Source organism: Marmota flaviventris, chromosome 12, assembly GCF_047511675.1.
Source record: "Marmota flaviventris isolate mMarFla1 chromosome 12, mMarFla1.hap1, whole genome shotgun sequence".
NCBI classification, from domain to species: domain Eukaryota; kingdom Metazoa; phylum Chordata; class Mammalia; order Rodentia; family Sciuridae; genus Marmota; species Marmota flaviventris.
The window spans coordinates 98,547,063-98,564,967 of record NC_092509.1 but is presented as its reverse complement, the minus strand read 5'-3'; the positions used below and the strand labels follow the sequence as shown (position 1 = coordinate 98,564,967).

General features: G+C 35.5%; 1 protein-coding gene and 1 pseudogene across 1 annotated transcript in view; one reads left to right on the top strand and one right to left on the bottom strand.

Moving 5' to 3' along the window:
- Ralgps2 (Ral GEF with PH domain and SH3 binding motif 2) overlaps positions 1 to 17,905 on the top strand; it is a 145,170-nt gene that overhangs the window by 8,530 nt on the left and 118,735 nt on the right. The gene's annotated exons all lie outside the window — the stretch shown is intronic.
- Positions 14,251 to 14,684, bottom strand: LOC114092364 (large ribosomal subunit protein uL23 pseudogene; annotated as a pseudogene).

Sequence of the window (17,905 nt, the reverse complement as noted above, 5' to 3'; positions counted from 1 at the left end):
ACTAGAAACAATGCAAATGTCCATCAACAACAACAACAACAACAAAAAGATAACTAATTTGTTGTATCATCTTACAGTGGAATACTATATAGTAGTGAAAAACAAAGCTGCAGCTATCTGCTGCACACCTGTGAATATCACAGACAAAATGTTGAGCCAAAAAGTCCAGTCAAAAAGTCATCAAACAGTATACCTCAGCTAGATGCACATTACGATATGTATGTATATTGCAATAAGCAGTGAAACATCAAATCAAAATGAAACTTTTTTTAAAAACTTCAACAAGAGGGCTTGGGATTGTGGCTCAGCGGTAGAGCGCTTGCCTAGCACTTGTGAGGCCCTGTGTTCGATCCTCAGCACCACATAAAAATAAATAAATAAAATAAAGGTATTGTGTCCAACTACAACTAAAAAAAAAAAATTAAGAAAAGAACTTCAACATGAGAGAACCATGCAGTCCTCTTTTTTCTAACTTATTTCAGAACATAATGTCTTCCAGTTTGATCCATTTTACTGCAGACAAGCAGTTCTAGAGCTTATATATAAAGTCTTTTTTACTTTTAAGGATTCTTATATTGCATTCCAGGACAGGGTCTATCAGTTTTAATGGTTGCATTGTGTCCTGTCATGTGCATATCATAATTTGAGCAATCTAACTTTGGTTGTTTCTAACTTTTACATATTATAGTGATAGAGCTAATATCTGTGTTTGTAGGCAGTCTTATGTGTTTCTTGTAATCCCTTTAATGAGTTCCTGAAAAGAAAATTGAATGGTTGGAAGTTAAATACATTTACATACTCGCTCATGGTGTATGAGTGTTTCTGTGTACCCTTATCTTGTTTGGTGATTAGCTTTAAAAAATATGTATTGACTTGTTCTGAAATAAATGTTCTGTAAGTGTTTAATTTCAATTTTTAAAAAATTGGAGTTTTTTTTAAAGGAAAAATAGTAGAACAAAACAGACATTATTAATTTATGTATATATGTAACTGCATGACCAATATGATTCTACAACATGTACACTAAGAAAAATGAGAAATTGTATCCCATCTATGTATGATATATAAAAGTGCATAAATGCATTCTACTGTTGTGTATAACTAATTAAAACATAAAAAAGCAAAAAAAAAAAAAGTGGAAGAGCAGATTAAATAATTATGAGAAAGGAAACAGTAAATATCAAGCAAAAATTACCGTTTTCCTGCTTCCTATTATTAGACAAAATCAGTGAAACAAAAACTTTTTTTTAGGAGGGATTAATAATTTTGATAAAGGTCTTACTGGATAATTGGTATCAAGAATAATGGGTGACATAACCAGAGCTTACAGATAGCAAAAGGATAACAAGGAACCGTATGAACAACTTTATGCATATAAATTTTTAATAGAGATGAAATGGGACTCATTCTTTGAAACATACATACTATTAAGCTATTTTCAAGAAGAGTAGGTAGCCGGAAAAACCCAGTGTCAAATAAATTGAATTTGTGATTAAAATATTCCCAAAAGACAGGAAACACTTTAGCCTCAGGTGACATCACAAGTAAATTCTAAATATTTAAACAAGAAAAAAAATACCAATTCTATCAGTCACTTGCAGAAATTGCAGAGGAGACGAAGAATTTTCCTAACATTTTGTTAGGGTAGGGTTATCCTCATACTCAAATTAGACAGAAATGTTATAAGAAAAGTCTACCAGAAACAATCCATATGAACATAGTTGCAATATTTCTAAACATGTCTCAACAAATTGAGTGCAGTAATTTATTAAAAGATAATACCTCATGACCAGTGAGATTTCATGAATGTAAGGTTGATTTAACATTTTAAAAGCAGTCATTGGGGGCTGAGGTTGTGGCCCAGCAATAGAGTGTTTGCCTCACACTCTTGAGGCACTAGGTTCGATCCTCAGCACCACATAAAAATAAATAAAAGTATTTATCAATCTACAACTTAAAAAATAAAAAACCCAGTCCTTGTGACTCACTCTGTTAACCAACTTTTTAAAAAAAGTAACCCCCCCAAAACCACAATCATCTCAGTAAATGGAACAAACAACATTTGACAATACTTCATGCTAGATAGTAACTCAGAACAAAGTGGGATTAAAAAGGACCTTCTTCAGCCCAATAATGGGTATCTCTAAAAGTCAAAAAACTATAGATAGGACCATATTTAATGGTGAAGGACTGAATTTGTCCTTCCCAAGACCAGAAACAAGACAAAGGTATCTACTATAACCACTTATATTCCACAATTCACTGGCAGTTCTAACCAGTGCAGTCAAGCACAAAACATACTTGATTGTAAGGAAGTAAAAAGTGTCATTTTGCAGTTGACATTTTGCATAGAAAATATAGAAAATCTGATGGAACGCACAAATTTTCTAGAACTAGTAAGTTTAGTAAAGTTAACGGTTTACATAGCATGTAAGTATTAGTTGCATTTCTTTAGCAGTAACATTTTTAGTTAAGCTGAAATTTAATGAAAACGAATGCCATTGATAATAGCAACAGATAGGAAATACTACAGTTTGTATAACATTGCAGAAAGAAATCAACAAAGACTGATAAATGTGGCTTAGAAGACTCATTGTTGCTAAGGTGACCATTATTCCCAAATTGATCTTTTGATTTATATAATTTCAGTCAAAATCCTAGCAGACTTTTTTGTAGACACAAGCTGTTTCTAAAATTCATATGGATGTGCAAAGGACCTAGAATACCCAAAATAACTTTGAAAAAGAACAGTGTGGGGGGCTGTTACTAGTTGATACCACAGTTTAGTTTATTATGGAGTGAAAGTAATCAAAACAGGGTTGTATTGGTATAAACAAGGAAAATGGACTGATGGAATAGAACAAAGTTCAGAAATAAGTCAGTGGACCACTGAATTTTGACAAGGTGCAAAGATAATTAAGAAAAGATAGTCTACTAAATTATGTTAGCACAATTGCATATACATATGCAAGCAAATGAAAGTCAATTTATGTTTTATACTATATGCAAGCATTAAAAAGACATGTAGGTAGGGGTATATCTCAGTGGTAGAGCACTTGCTTAGCAAGTCCAAAGCTCTGGGTTCAATACCCAGTTCCGCAAAAGAACAACGACGACAAAAGAGAATTATATACCTAAATGCTAAACCTAAAATTATAAACTTATAGACAAAAACCGGAACCAAGAATATCTTCATTTCCTTTGGGTAGGAAAAGCCTTTTTAGGTATGACATCAAAAGTATGATCCATAAAACAACACATTGCTAAAATAATGTTTATCAAGTTAAACAGTAAACTTTTCAAAATAAAAAAATGAATGAAAAAGTAGGCCACAGAATGGAAGAAAATTTTTGCAAATCAAGTATCTAATATAAGTACTTATATCTAGGTTATATAAAGAACTCTCAGTTCCAACAACCTAAATTTAAAAAAAAAATGTGCAAGAGGGTTGATAGATGTTTCACCAAAGAAGATATACAAAGTACATTGAGAAGATGCTACAAAGTACAATGAAAAAGATGCTTTGTCTTCATATTAGTTATACTGTCATTAGTTATACACTGAAGAAATGTAAATTTAAATCATGTTGCTCTACCACTAGGAACCAGCCATACCAAGTTGGATGTATGTGAAAGAACTAACATTCTATACTTACCGTTGAGATTGTAAAATGGTACAATGGTTTGGTTGTTTCTTCAAACATTCCAGCTGTTTCACTTTGAGATATTTATAGAAGGGACAAGACTTGCTTACTAATGTTCACATCAGCCTTATTTATAAAAGCTCTAAATGCCACCAATGGATAGATGGATAAACAAATTTTGATTGATCCATACAACTTAGCAGTATGAAGATATGAACAGTGGGGATGAATCTCAAAAGAAATGTGGTGGGTATAAGAAACCAGACATTTTGGGAGTAGCTGAGTATGTTCACTATCTTCATTGTAGATATTTTTCTCATCTGTGTATATTATATACTTTGAACACGTGTAGCTTATTACCACATGCCATCTGTATTAAATAAAATGCTGTTATTTTAAATACATAAAATAGAAAAAGTTGAATGAATTTGTAGGGGTTTGTTGTTGTTGTTGGTGGTGGTACTGGGGATTGAACCCATGGGTGTTTTACTACTGACCTAAACCCCCAGCCATTTTTGTCTTTGAAAATTTCTTATTTTCAAACAGTCTTGCTAAGTTGCTGAGACTGTCTTCAAACTTGCAATCCTCCTGCCTCAGCCTCCTGAGTCACTGGGATTATAGATGTGTACCACCCCCTGGCTGAGATTGGTTCTTAGAAATCATCAAGAAAAATATTTTTTTTGTCACATTGGCTCTCAACTGGGGTGAGTTGTCCTCCTGGAGACATTTGATTTTTACATCTGTCACTAACATCTGGAGGGTAAAGTTCAGAGGTACTGCCTTTCAGTCTACAAAGCACAACAGAGTTCCTCAATAAAGAATGAAATAGTACCAAATGTCAGTAGTATCAGTGCTGAGAATATCTGAAGTTGCTTATTGTTTACTTCCTATTACTATACATTCCTTTGTTGAACATGTTATTGGAAAAACAGATTGCTAAACAAAAACCTTTGGAGAAAATTATGTCTTAGGTCTTTAGGAATGTGTGGATGACGCGTTTACAAGACTGTGATTCATGAAATAATTGTTTTCATATAGCCACCTGGAGTTCTGTTTGGATGTGAAGTAGTTGTTTTCCTATCATTTAAAAAAATGTTGACACATCAACCACCACAAAATACATAATTCCCAGCCTAGTCTAATGGAGGCTATCACTAGAGCTTAATTCTAACTGGTGAGCTAAGATTTAGTTTTTGAAATAATTGGTGGCTTTTGGAGTCTGAAATTTATATTTAAGATTGATTAATTTAAAAGGCTACTTATTCAACTTTTTTGCCATTGTTCCATAGACCAAGACACTGGTTCTCATCAGCATCAGAAGTTTCACCTGATGTCACTTGGATCTTAGTAATTTCTTCTTTTTCCAATTTATTTTTACTTTTTACATTTAAATTTATTTTAACTGATAGATTAAAAACAATTGTAATTCCAGTGTCTTGGGAGGCTGAGGCAAGAGGATCGTGAGTCCAAAGCCAGCCCCAACAAAAATGCAAGGCACTAAGCAACTCAATGAGACCCTTGTCTCTAAATAAAATACAAAATAGGGCTGGGGATGTGGCTCAGTGGTCGAGTGCCCCTTAGTTCAATCCCCAGTCTCCCCCCCTCAAAAAAAAAATCATTTTATAAGAGAATCTTAAGGAGAGAGAAGGTAGATTCGAGTGGAAGAATGGGGGCTAGAAATAGGGGAGGACAATGGTTTGGATGGGTTGAAAACATTGCCCCTAAAATGTTGTGAGGTAGGGGTATTTTTCCTAATGTAGTAATATTTGGAATTTTGTAAATTCAATTTGATAAGGACCTAGGGCAGACTTATCTGCAGCTACTTCAGAAAGCTGAGGACTACGTGGCAAGATTTGGTCCCTGTACAGGGGTAGAGTGCAGCCTTCCTTTGCATATACTTCCATCTGTTGTACCAAAGCGGTAGTTTCTGAAGTAGAGTCTATTGTTGTTTCAGAGCAGTGGTTGGAAAACTTTCTGTAAAGGCTCAATAAATACTCTAGGCTTTGTAGGCCATACAGTTTCTGCTGAGGTATTCAGTTTTGTATTCATAGATGATAGGATGAGTGTGACTGTGTTCCACTAAAACTGCATTTATTAAAATGGATTTAGTTTTTGAACTTGTGTTCTAAGCCATCAGCATTTCCTTGTTGGGACATTTGTTATTTTCTGGTTAGTTTCTCCAGTGATCATTGGTTGCAATAGAAGAAAATGGCTTTTGACTTGCAGCTACTCTGCTGCATTAATTGCTTTTACCAATAATTGTATGGAATGAGTGAACGACAGGAATTTTAAATGAGAAGTGGAATGATAAAGCAGACTTTTTTTTTTTTTTTCTTTGCAGCTCATATAGATGGTCAACAAACTGGCAGTTTTACCTTTGGCAACGGGAGATTAGGTTTTTTACTGAGCTTACAATCAGTTGACTGAAGTAGAGCAATAACTTTCTTATTGCTTTCTCTGCTTTTAAAGTTCTCTCTCTTATCCATCAACCTTCATAAATGTTGCTTAAGTACCCTTTTTAAAATAGAAATTTTATGACACACTTCCCTCCTTTTCTATAATTATACAGGAATTCCCAGTCTCCCGGAATGGTGGTTTTAAACTGCTTTTTATTCCTAAGTTCCCTTTAGAGACTGATTTGATAGTTATGGATCCAGGAAAATGAGGGGTTTTTTTTTGTTTTTTGTTTTTTCCCAGTATGTGCTCATGTACACAGTTTTTTTGAATTTTGGAGAGTTGGACAGTTCATGACCCTGGAGTTTCATTTATGGTTTTTTAGTTAGGAAATCTTGCTTGAGAATAATGTGCATGTTTTGTCCTATGCTGTTGTCCTTGCTTCATGATCTGGCTAGAGTCTGCCTTTGCAGTTTATCTTTCATGTACACATACATACCCTTGTGCTTTTTCTGCAAGAATTAACCAACATTCCTCTGTCATTCTAATTTCTCATTCTGAGGCATTTCAGATAATAATTTTCCTCTTGCTTGAGTTGCTGTTAGCCATAAATTTTCTCTCTCAATTTCTACTTGAGACTCATTTCAGATGTAAGATTTTCTGTGAAAATCTTGACATTTCCTCTTTGGCAGGAGTAAATAAATATAAAGGGATTCTAGCAAATGAAATTTCCATTTGGGGGACAGTGAAGAGGTTAGAAATAATCAAAAGACTATTTCTTCGTCTTTCTTGAGAGAGAACTCCCTCCTTGTAACCTGAGCCTCGATTTCCTAAGTCGAATATAATATAATAATGTTAGAGGGCTACTAGAACAAATGAAGGCCAATGTTCCAGTCCCCATAACACCTCTATATTTATGTAGAAAACTGCCTTTTCCTGGTCATTGAGTAGCCAGGAACTTATGCAAGAGTAAATGCATCACCAGAGAGCTGGTACTCAGTTTTTAGTAAAAATGTTTTAATATAAAATGGCATAAATTTACTTGAACGTTTTTTTGAAATCTTTTTGAAAGTAAGGTATGTGTGTAAACCATAAGTCACCATGTACCTACCCTATGTAAATTCATCCTTTGTTGTCTTTGGGGATTTGGTTACAAAACCTGCAGATGTTCATACAGTGATGCTTCCTGTATACTTTAGATCATTTCTAGATTAATACCTAATCTAATATAAATGCTGTGTAAATAGTCATACTGTCTTGCTTAGGGAGTAGTGATAAGGAAAAGTCTGTACTTGTTCAATACAGATGCATTTTTTATGTTGCCATATATATTATAGTACATTATAGTTATACATATGGGTTCATTTTGAGATATTCATAAATGCATAAAACAGTTTTCAATTTCAATCCCCAGTACTTCTATTTATTTATTTTTCCATTGATGCATTATAATTATATATAAATGCGGATGCATTGTGATATATTCATACATGTATACAGCATAATTTGGTCAGCTGCATTCTTCAGTTCTTCCCCTTGCCCTCTCCCCTCATTTCCCCTGGTCTCTACTTCTCTCCCTTTTATTTTCATGAGATATGCTACCCCGCTTTTTAAAAATTTCTTTTTTTGTCTCTAGTTTCTGCATATGAGAGAAAACATTGGACCTTGATTCTCTGAATGTGGTTTATTTCACTTAACATGATGTCCATCAGTTTTATCCATTTACCAGCAAATAACATAATTTCATTCTTTATGGTTGAGTAGAACTCCTTTGTGTATGTATACCATATTTTCTTTATCCATCCAACCTAGTCTGGTTTCATAACTTGGGCTATTGTGAGTTGTGCTCTTATAAACATTGGTATACATTTGTTGCTATAGTATGCTGATTATAGTTCTTTTTGGTAAATACCAAGGAATGGAATAACAATCATAATGGTGGTTCCATTCCTAGTCTTTTTTATGTGGTGCTGAGGATTGAACCCAGTGCCTCACATGTGCTAGGTAAGCGCTGTCCCACTGAGCTACAACCCCAGTCCCCTCAGTATAGTTTTGATTTGCATCTCCCTAGTTGCTAAGGATGTTGAACTTTTTTTTATATATTTGTTGTCCATTTGTATTTCTCCTTTAAAGAAATGTCTCTTTAGATTTTTCACCCCTTTATTCAATGGGTTACTAATTTTTTTCCATGTTAAGTTTTTTAAGTTCTTTATATTATCTGGTTATCAATTGCCTGTTGGAATGATAGCTGGCAAAGATTTTCTTCCATCTGAAGTTTCTCTTTTCATGCTTTTGTTTCCTTTGCTGTGAAGAAACTTTTTAATTTAATGACATCCCACTTATTGATTCTTGATTTTATTTCTTGAGCTTTAGGAGTCTTGTTTGGAAGTTATACCTGTACCAGTGTATTGGAGTGTTGCTCCTGTGTTTTCTTCTAGAAGTTTCATTGTTTCTGATCTAATTCCTAAGTTAGGACCTAATTTTATTCTTCTACATATGGATATCTAGTTTTCCCAGCACCATTTTTTAAAAAGGCCATCTCTTCTCCTACATATACTTATGACACTTTTGCCAAGGATCACATGACTGTATTTATGTGGATTTGTCTGTGTCTTCTAGTCTGTTCCATTGGTCTTCATATGTGTTTTTTTGCAGTACCATGCTATTTTTGTTACTATAGCTCTGTAGTATAATTCGTGATGAGGTATTCAATCTCGCTGTTATTACTCAGGATTGCTTCGGCCATTCTGGGTCTTTTATTCTTTTTTTTTTTTTTTAATTTTTTATTGTTGGTTATTCAAAACATTACATAGTTCTTGATATATCATATTTCACCCTTTGATTCACTTTTATTCTTCCATATAAATTTTAGGGCTGTTTTCTCTAGTTTTAAGAAGAATGTCATTGATATTTTGATGGGGATTGCATTGTCCAAAGATTACTTTTGGCAATATGACCATTTTGACATTAATTCCGCTTATCCACGAATGTGGTAGGTCTTTCCATTTTCTAAGCAGTCTTTAATTTTTTTTTTTTTTGCAATACAATTCTTAATACGCCTTTAATTTCTTTCATTAGTGTTTTATAATTTTCATTGTAGATGTCTTTCGTCTCCTTAGATTTATTTCTAAATTTTTTGACGTTATTATGAATGGAATAGTTTTCTTTCTTGACAGATTCAATACTGGAATATTAAGAAAGCTATTTTAGCTAGGCACAGTGGCGCATGCCTGTAATCCCAGCGGCTGGGGAGGCTGAGGTAGGAGAATCTCAAATTCAAAGCCAGCCTCTGCATTGGCAAGGCGTTAAGCAACTCAATGAGACTCTGTCTCTAAATAAAATACAAAATAGGGCTGGGTTTTGGCTCAGTGATCAAGTGCCCCTGAGTTCAATCCCTGGTACCAAAAAAAAAAAAAAAAAAAAAAGCTATTTTAAAAATTCTTTATTAACGCATTATAGTTATACATAGTTGTGCAAGGAATTTAGTTTCAATTTCCCCCTTTCTCTTCTCCTCCCTCTCCCTATTGTTCTTCCTCTACTATACTGATTTTCCTTTCAAAAGCTATTGATTTTTATATTTGATCTTGTGTCCTGCATACTTTGCTGAATTTATCAGATCTGGAAGTTTTCAGTGCAGTTTGTGTTTTTTTAATTTGTTTTAATTACTTTAGGTATACAACCATGTCATCAGCAAACAGGGATAGTTTAAATTCTTCTTTTCTTATTTATATTCTTTTAATTTTTTTCTCTTGCTTGATTGCTCTGCCTGGAGTTTCAAGAACTGTATTGAATAGGAGTAATGAGAGTGGACATCCTGTCTTGTTTGGGAATTTAGAGGAAATGCTTTCAGTTTTTCTCTGTTCAGTATGATGTTGGCTTTGGGTTTGTCATATATAACCTTTATAATGTTGTAGTAAGTTCCTTCTTTTTTTTTTTTTCATTTATTTAAAACAATGTTTTTTAGTTGTAGATGGACACACCACCTTTATTTTTTTAATTTATTTTTTATGTGGTACTGAGGATCAAACCCAGTGCCTCACATGTGCTAAACGAATGCTGAGCTACAGTCTCAGCTCTGTGTTAACTTCTTTCTATCCATAATTTCTCCAGGGTTTTAAACATGAATAGGTGCTGAATTTTGTGAAAAGCTTTTTCTGCATCTATTGAGATGATCATGTGACTTTTGTTGTTGATTCTGTTTGTGTGATGAACTATGTTTATTGATTTATGTATATAGAACCAATCTTGCATCCCTGGAATGAATCCAGCTTGATCATGGTATACAGTCTTAATGTGTTGTTGAGTGTTGGCTGCTGGTATTTTGTTAAGGGTTTTTGCATCTATGTTCATCAAGCATATTGCTTTATAGTTTTCTTTCTTTGCTGTGTCTTTGTCTGGGCTAGTATCAGGATGATAATGACTTCATAGAATTAGTTTATGAGTGTTCCCTCCCTTTCTAGTTCATGGAATAATTTGAGGAGAATTGGTGTTGGCTCTTCTTTAAAGTTCTGGTAGAACTCAGCTGAAAATCCATCTGGTCCTAGGCCTTTTTTTTTTTTGTTAGAAGACTTTATTACTGCTTCAGTATTGTTGTTTGCTATTGGTATATTTAGGTTTCCTATATCCTGTTGGTTCAGTTTGGGTCGATCATATGTAAGTTTGGGTTGGTCATATAAATAAATAAATATATATAAAATTTTCAATATCTTCTATATTTTCCAATTTATTAGAATATTAATTTTACTCTGGATTTCAGAAATGTCTGTGGTATCTCCTTTTTCATCTCCAGTTTGTTGATTTGGGTCTTCTCTCATTCATATGGTTAGTTAGCTAAGCTCTTATCAATCTTGGTTATTTTTGAAGAGCCACCTTGGTTGAATTGATCCTTTCATTTTTTATTCTGTATTTCATTAATTTCAGCTTTGATCTTAATTATTTTCTAATTTTAATGTGGGTGCTTAATGCTATAAATTTCCACTTAGTACTGTATTCATAGTATCATTGTTTTTGTTTGATTCTAGGAATTTTAAAAATTCTCTTCTCATTTTTTCTATTGTCTATTCCTTGTATGTTTATGTGCTTTCTTTATGTTTTCTTGTTGTTGATTTTTCTTTCTTTATTCTTTAACTTTTTAATTTTTTTTTTTTTTTTTTTTTTTTGTACCAGGGATTGAACCCAGTGGCACTTAACCACTGAGCCACATCTCCAGTGTGTTTTACTTTTTCTTTTGAGACAGAGTCTCGCTAAGTTGCTTAAGAATTTGCTAAATTGCTGAGGCTGGCTTTGAACTTGTCATCCTCCTTCCTCAGCCTCCTAAGATTGGGATGACAGGTGTGCACAACTCTGCCCGCCTTGCTGTTGGTTTCTAATCCTAACTGATTATCATCTGATAAAATGCATGGGATAATGTGGTTGTAAGATTTGTTTTGTGTCCTACAATATGGCCTATTTTGGAAAAGGTTCCTTGAGCTGCTAAGAAGAAAGGGTTTTCAGTGGTTGTCTAATAGGTCCATTTGATTCATAGTATCATTTTGGTCAGAAGTGACCTGTTTTATTATTTGGTTGACCCTTCTCTTGAGAAGGATATGTTGAAATCACCAGGTATTATTGGGGTCTGTGTAGGACTTAAAGTCAGGAAATATTTGTTTTATGTAATTAGATACATGGACATTTGAGGCATAAATATTTACTATCATTTTATCTTCTTGTTGGATTATTTAACAGTATGTAGTGGCACTGCAACCAGCATGGCTCTGGTGAGGGGGAATGGGGGATTAGAAAAAAAAGACTCACACACACAGATTGTGTAGCTGGGATCAGGTAGAATGCTGCTCTCTGATGGAGAAGCAGATATTAAGAGTAATACCAGCAATCTTTATTTATATATGTCTCATTATCAGGTTAAAGACTTTGCAAGCATTATTCTTTCACTTTCTGCAGAAAACAATTAACAAAATACTACACAAAAAAGAACTCAAACCCCAAAGCTCTCAAATGGATGAAGCGCTCCAGAACAGCAATTCTGGAGAAAAGTTACAGAGCTTGAAACATCTGCAATTGTTATCCACAGTTGGCTGTGTGCAGAGTAAGGAGCTTTGTGTAACACTCAAGAAGGTCCATTGTTTAAAGTTACTGTTAAGTAGGCAGGTTTAGGAGTAGCAGAGCTGGGGAAACATTGTGGTTGTCTAGCATGAGAATTCCTGTATCCTTGGAAGCTGTGTGCCTGAGATCAAGTTTGACGCTGAGAAGACTCTTCTGCAGAGCCTCTTCATGCAGGGCATTACCATAGCAGCTAGGCATTCTATGTTCTTGCACAGAAACATTCCCAGCCACCAGCCACTCCACAGCCATGAAGTCATTGGAGACACCCAATCTTAGTCACTGTTCTCCCATTCTCTGTCAACATACTCTACATAGTGGCCTTCCTCCTTATCGCTTCAGATTTAATTTTTGCTTAAAATCTGCATTGTCAGATATAAATACAGCTACTGCTGTTTATGTTTGGACTCCATTTGCATGGAATGTCTTTTTCCCTTTCACTTAGAGTCTGTGGCTATCTTTGCCTAAAAGAGTCTCTTGCAAACAGCACATGGTTAATTATTATTATTATTTTTTTAATCCATCCTGCCAGTCTGGGTCTTTTAATTGAAAGTTGAGACCATTTACATTCAGAGTTATTATGGGGAGATGTGTATTATTTCCAGTCCTTTTGGTTTGCTCATACATTTAATTTATTTTTAATTTTCATTTGCCTATTGCTGTTCTAGAGAGCTTCATCCATTTGAGAGCTCTGAGGTTTGAGTTCTTTTGTGTCTAGTATTTTGTTAATTGTTTTCTGCAGGGCAGGCTTAGTGTCATGAATTCTTTTAGTTTATTCTTATCTTGGAGCATTTTTATTTCTATTTGATTTTGAATGATGACTTTGCTGGATGTAGCAACCTTAACTAGCCAATTATTTTCTTTCATAGCTTGGAATATCTTACTCCAAGCCTTCCTTTTCTATATTCATCATTGAGAAGTCTGAAGTGAGCGTTATTGGTTTACCTCTAAATGTAATCTGATGCAGCTTTTGATATTCTGTACTTATTCTCAATGTTAGGCATTTGGGTATGCTGTGTCTTAGGTTGTTTTTTGATTTTGTCTGTTTGAGGTCCTATATGGTTTTTATATGTGAATGTCCATCTTGTTCCTAAGATTTGGAGAAATTTTTGCTGTTATTTCACTGAAAAGTTCCTTAATGCCATTAGCCTGTATTTCTATGTCCTCCTCTCTCCCAGTGATTCTTCATTAAAAAAAAAAAAAAGGTGAGCACAATACCCTTGTTTGTTTGTTTGTTTATTTATTTATATGTGATGCTGAGAATCTAGGCAAGTGCTCCACCACTGAGCTACAACCCCAGGTCCTTCCAGTGATTCTTAAGTTTGGTTTCCTAATGCTGTTCTGGAATTCTTGTGTATTCTGATTGTGGCTTTTTGTTTTGTTTTTGTTTTTTCCCTTTACTGTCAATAGAGTCTTCTGTCTCTGAGGCTTGAGATTGTTTTCTTTTGGGGTGGGGGTTGTGCTGGGGATTGAACGTGGGCACTCAACCACTGAGCCACATCCCCAGCTCTTTTTTGCTTTGCTTTTTTTTTTTTTTAATTTAGAGACAGGGTCTCACTGAGCTGCTTAGCACCTTGCTTTTGCTGAGGCCTCTTTGAACTTGAAATCCTCCTGCTTTAGTCTCCCAAGCCACTGGGATCACAGGCGTGCACCATTGCACCGGGCTTGAGGTCTTTTTCTATGTAATCTAATTTGTTGTCAACAGTTTCTTTTTTTGTTTTTTGTACCGGGGATCTGACCCAGGAGTGCTTTATCACTGAGCTACATCCACACATTCACAGTCTTCTTTTATTTTCTATTTTGAGACAGTGTCTTGCTAAATTGCTTAGGGCCTCATTAAGTTGCTGAGGTTGGCCTTGAATTTGCAATCCTCCTGTCACAGATCCCTGAGTTACTAGGATTACAGGCATGTGTCACCAAGTCCAGATTGTTGATACTTTCAAGTGAAGTTTTTGATTTGTTGTGTCTTTAATTTCCAGGAGTTCTGATTGGTTTCTTTTTGGATTCTCTCTCTCTTTATTGAAGTCATCTTTCACCTCCTGTAATTGTTCTCTTAATTCATTTTTTCTATGTTGAAAAAAGGGCATATTTAGAATTAGACAGTTGGACTCTGTTTAGATGATCCAAATTTTGTTGGCAATGTCCAAAGCATCATAATCAGAAGCCAGTCGAACATATGCCTTCTTCTGTTCATCAGGCCTGATCAGAGTGTTAACCCTGGCCACATCAATTTCTATACAGCTTCTTTGATCTGGTATTTGTTGCTCTTGGCATCCTCAGTGAACACAAGTGTGTGGTGGTCTTCAATCTTCTTCATGGCTGACTCAGTACTCAGGGGGAACTTGATGGTGGCATAGTGGTCAAACTTGTTTCTCTTGGGGGTGCTTTCCGAGGATATTTGGGTTGCCAGAAGGTAGGTAACTTGCAGATCATCATCTTTTTATGGCTGTGAACACCCTTCAACACTGCCTTCTTGGCCTTTAAAACTTTTGCTTTGGCTTCAGCTTTGGGGAGGGGCGAGAGCTTCCTTCTTAGCTTTTGGCGCCATCTTGGTGAATTTAATTCATTTTTTAGATTTTGTTTTAATTCATTGTTTTCTTTCTTTTTTTAAAACTGGGAATCAAACCCAGGGGCGCTTAACCACTGAGCTACATCCCCAACCCTTTTTTATATTTTATTTAGAGACAGGATCTCACTGAGTTGCTTAGGGTCTCCCTAAGTTGCTGAGGCCAGCTTTGAACTCACTCACTATCCTTCTGCCTCCAGCCTTATAAGCCTCTGGGATTACAGGCATGTACCACTGCATTCAGCTAGCTCATTAATTATTTTAATAATCAATTTTTAAGTCTTTATCTGGAATTTCATCCTCTTCCATGTCTGTGTGTTCCTTTGGTGGGAATTGTAACTTTTGTGGGGGGAATACACAGAAGTTTGCCTGTTTTCTCATGTTTTCACAGATCTTGGACTTACCCGTAAGTCTGTTGAGGTGGATTCCTCTTCCTCTTTTATGAGGATGTTCTTTGAAACAGAAGAAAAAAGAAGGAGAAAAGTGATAAAAATGATGAGAAAAAAATAAGAACACACATACACACACCTACTTCCATGAGCCAGTCAACACAACTAGCACACACATGTATACATTTCATAGTCCTGCTCAATGGAAAAAGCAGGAAAGACATTCCAATGAAAAATGAAGGGTTTGACTCTGCTGAGATGGTCAAAACTGTCAACACTGTTGACAAGGATGGATGTTCACTGCTCTGCCTTACTTACTGTTCTCCTTTCTGTTTTCTCCTTAGGTTGTATACCTCTTAGGGGGAGAGAGGGTTGGAGGTTGTTAAAGCTCCCTTCTGATTGTTCACTAAACTGTCAGATCAAGTGACCTGGAACCAAGCTGGTAGTAATGGCTCTCATCTTGCCAAGGACAAGACAGAATGGGAAGTATGAGCCACAGTCCCCGCCCCAAACATTGTTAGGACCGAATGGGAAGCAGTGACAATTGGAGTTCTGTCTGTGCAAACAAGTAGATGCTCTCCCAGGGCAGGGCTGATGCATTTTACATGTGAGGTTTGCCAACTATTGTATAGTTCTGACTGACCTTTGGAACTTCTTCCTGAGTATCTGCTTTTTCTGTCAATCTCTGCTGGGCATCTGGATCTGTGAGACCTCCAGAGAACTCCACTCTGGAGGCAAAAGAGCCAACTTTCTGCTCTCCACTGCCTATAAATATGATCTTCCTAGTAAATATGATCTTCCTAGAATCAGACCAAATGTATCAGCCTATCCAGTTTTTGAGTTCTCAGAGTAATCTCGCAAGCCACGAAACCCAACGGGAAAGCGAGCCGCACTATGCTCTGTACACCATCCTAAGCTCCCCCAGGTACAGTCCCCTTTGTGTCTGCCCCAGTGGAGCCCTGCCAGGAGTTCTCTAGATTTCACAATGGGTGCATGTAGACACAGTTGGCTAATGCTTGTTGTGAACTCCTAGGCTCCTGCAGCAGAAAGCTGCCTGCTTCAGCTCTCCCAGATGCATTTGCAGTTTTTTCCCCAGCTTTAACAGTTTTAATCTGTTGTTAATTGAATCTGAGAATATGGGACTACTTTATATTTTTAATAGGCATTGTTATTCTTCCCCCCCCCCTTGGTACTGGAGATTGAACCTAGGGATGCTATACTACTGAGCAACATCCTCAGTCCTTTTTATTTTTTATTTTGAGACAGGGTCTTGCTAAATTGCCCAGGCTGCCTCAAACTGGGGATCCTCCCTCCTCAGCATCTTAAGTCATTAGGATTATAGGTGTGCACTGTCACACCTGGCAATAGGCATTGTTACTTTATTTATTTTTAAAATATTTTGTTTATTTAGTTGTACACAATACCTTTATTTTATTTTTATGTGGTGCTGAGAATCGAACTCAGGACCTCACGTGTGCTAGGCAAGCGCTCTACTGCTGAGCCACAATCCCAGCCCCAAGCATTGTTACTTTAAAGTAGTATCTTAAATATTACCTGTTGGGATATTTAATGTTAGAACATATGATTTTTTTTGGACTAGTTGGTTGTTGATAGAATAGATCTCTGGCTTTTACAAGTTAACACTATGGTTTTCAGTATTCTCTAAGTTACTGTGAAGAGTGTATGGCATTTATAAATATGCTAAGCACAGATTTGATCCTAGTCTACTACCTAGTAGGCAAATCTCTTATGATTTGGTAATTTCTATTTTTTTTTTTTTACTTTTTAAAAAATTTGTTCTAGTTATACATAATAGTAGAATGCATTTTGACACATCATACATAGTTTTTCTTTTTTTTTTTTTTTTTTTGGTGGTGCTGGGGATTGAACTCAGGGCCTTGTTCATGCTAGGCAAATACTCTACCAACTGAACTATATCCCCAGCCCAACACATCACACATAGATGGAATATAACTTCTAGTTCTTCTGGTTGTATATGATGTAGTTACACCAGTCTTGTAATCATATATTCACATAGGGTAATAATGTCCAGTTCATTCTACTACTATCATTCTTATCCCCTCCCCTTCCTTCACTTCCCACTGTCTTACGCACAGTATCTCTGTTCTTCCCTACCTGCCCACATTATGAATTTCTGATATTTTTATAGTAATTTTTGTTGCCAGCACTATGTTCCTACTGGCAACTTCTAATACCCAAAGAAAAGAAAATTGCATTAGATCCAGAAGGAGAAATTTGGGGTAAATTAAAGAGTAAAATATAGGGTTTTGTGATGATTTAATTTTATGATGCAGATGAGTCTTTATAATATATTTGGTAATGTGAATATGAATTACTTCATAATTAAATGTATGTAGGAGTAAAAATAAAATTAATTATACTTTAATATTTTATACACCATGGTAGTATTCTCAAATTTGGGTACCTTTCCAAATGTCTTGGGACAAATTTCTCATACTATCAAGGATCTCTTATACTTGAAGTCATCACACAGATTTCATTTGTTGAAATTTCTGAGTTCAGTTGGAACAGTAAAACAGTCTCTTTGTCTATGTTTCGGTCCCTTTCTCTGCGCATACACCCATACCCTTCTGGATAAAACTTTGAAGATCCATATAATTTAGAAGTCCATTTGTAAGGACTTATCTTTTCATTGGGTAAAGGATAAAGTCCAGGGTTTGTTTTTACTGTGTCAGATACCACCCTTGACACTTTACCTCCAGACTCAGTTCCTAATGCCTCCCATCTCTTGCATCTTGTGCTCTCCTCTCTTTTTGAACTATTGGCAGTCTT